Source organism: Thermobia domestica, chromosome 3 (genome assembly GCF_964235325.1).
Source record: "Thermobia domestica chromosome 3, izTheDome1.hap1.1, whole genome shotgun sequence".
NCBI lineage: Eukaryota > Metazoa > Arthropoda > Insecta > Zygentoma > Lepismatidae > Thermobia > Thermobia domestica.
Genome location: NC_137456.1, coordinates 18,980,095 through 18,982,764, shown reverse-complemented (window position 1 = coordinate 18,982,764; position 2,670 = coordinate 18,980,095).

The following is a 2,670-nucleotide window of genomic DNA, read 5'->3' as shown; positions in this document are numbered from 1 at the left end:
GATCGTGTTGATTTGTCTGTATCATATAATATTACAATTGTGTGTTCTGATCGAATCATATTTGCTCATTTATTTCCCTTAGTAATTTTACGTTTACGATTAAGAATTTTATGTTGCCTACAGAATATCGAAAATCTTTAGTAAAGAATTCTAGGATATTGCTTGTTCCATTTCTGCTCAATTACATTAATGTTTACAATCAAATACATAACATATCATCATTTATGCGTTATTTCTCAGCCTTCGCTCGTGTTTGTATAGAAAATAAAATGGCGATCACCATGGCAACGAAAAGGATGTGACGTCACACTATTTCAGTCTATAGTATAAAATAGTTATGCTTTAATCGTAATTGTAATCCTAATTAAAGGCAAACTATTAATCTTCATAAATATATAGTATGTCCAGTGGCGTGGCCAGAAACTCTTTGAGGGAGCTCACACACACAAGCATAAATATAAAGCATTCTGTAGAATCACGGTCACCAATCTGGTAGACCAAGAAAGCCAGTACTCCTCGCCCCTCGTAAGGATTGCTTGGGGCCTTCAGTCACTGGCACATATCCCGGGGAGATGAGGAGGACATGTCCCCTCCAATCTTGGAACAGGGCGGCTGTTCCCCCAACTATCCGATTTGAAATTGTGATGATTTGTATCCAACTGCCACAAAGGAAAGCAAGATGAAATTGACGTCCCTTGACTTATTTTATTTTTAAAAAGAATCGTATTCTTTAATATTTCATTGTCATTAATTATTGTTAGTTTCTTTGCAGCTACTTGTTTAATTCCTGTAACGATTCCTATAATGCTATTGTGATTATCATAATTTTGCTTAAATAAGAGTATTGTTACGTCATACATAGTTGATTTTCTTTCATAGTTTTGGGGAAGTCATTATTTATATTATTACAAAACAAGTGTCCTAAAATTTTAATGTGGATCATTGTGGATGAGTAAATAGAAACATATCAATTATAAATATGCATGTATTCAGATTTCAGAATGTGTTCACGGTACTGATACGTATTAATTTCATTTACATCGCCTGGTATATAAAATACAACAATTCACCTCAGAAATCAGATTAATCTACCGTAATATGAATCTCATCTCCCCTCCCCCCGAATGAGCCTCAAATATGCCCTCCTCCCTCAAATCTGCCTTCCTCCCAATGTTGAAGACAACTCTGCTCCTCTGATCCTCCACAGCATTGTTTTTCAACTTCATAAATATTTTGAACATTGCTTTAAAAAATGGGAACGGTCTTATCCGTTCCCCGAACGTTGAAAACAGATTTGCGCCCCTGCCTTCAGTATCTGGATATCTGACAACGAAATACATACTCAGAAACAGGCCCCCAGAGCTGGTTTAAGTGTTTTCTATTTACATCTTCAAATGATATACGTATACACTCAGGCCCATATTCACGAATGGGCGTCTGAGTTTCGGACTCAATATGACAAATTTCTAGAGGTGACTTTTTAAAGAACGAAATTAAAGTATGGTATGCGGAGAAAGAAGGTGCCCACGAGAAAGAAATAAAGGGGACTATATGGAAACAATGTTCATACAACAGCGGAGCCGAGTTTTCTTGTCGCACGGTAGTGGTAAGAAGGAGCTGAGATAATTGCTTATTGGCTTCTAACGTAATCCACGCATTTGCTTCTGTATACCCCACTAGACCACCAATTAGGGGGCCTTCCCCCTAAATTTTTTAATAACCCTATATTTCCCATCGGTATAGCTATGTATTGCCGATTTTAGTAGTATTGTATCGCACAAGTGACTAACTTTGGCATCCCCATTTCGGAATACCACGCTATACGCTACTGATAGACAGGGCTTCTACATAAGAGCAGAACGGCTGGTAACGTTACAATATTTCTTAAGCAAGTACAAGTAACAAGTTTGTTACCATAAACATAAAACAATCTTACAAGGAACGGAAATGAACCTGTCATCCGGACATCCGAATCAAACCTAGTCCATTCGATAATCATAACAAAGATATGTTCATGCACCCAAAGAAAAAAAAAATCCATGGGCAACAGAGTAAATCCCTGGGGTCGATTAATCCTGTTAGTATAAGCTAGTATAAGTTATAAAATCGCAGACTCGCGCTAAAATAACTATTGCATCAACATTGTTCATTGGAAAGTCATGGTTTATTGTTCATTCTCTTCAGCATGAAACAGGCTTTCCAGAGGTGCTATGTATTGGGGACCATAACGTACTTGAACAAGCAAAATTGGGAGAAATCTCTCCTATCAACTTTGGATCTCTCTGGAGTAGCACCAAGTAAAAACACACAATCCAAATGTATCTCCAAAATACTATAGGGGTTAAGAAATAAGTGTATTAAGTTTTGTGTTGTTAGATGGAATAGATATGAGGGAAAAGGTTGAATACCAATACACGTTTATTGAATGGACCAGGTTTGATCTGGATGTCCGGATGACAGGTTCATGTCGTTTCCTTGTTAGTATCCTGTCGTCTTGATAGCGCAATAATCGTTACCTGATTTTGTTAGTTCAGAAAGAAACGTTAAATAATCCTGTCATCCTTGAACTGATACTTGCTTCAACTTTACGGCACTACATTAGAGTTAAAATTGCGGAAACTACTTCAAACAATGAGTAACATACAATGTAGTACGTTCACATGATGATAA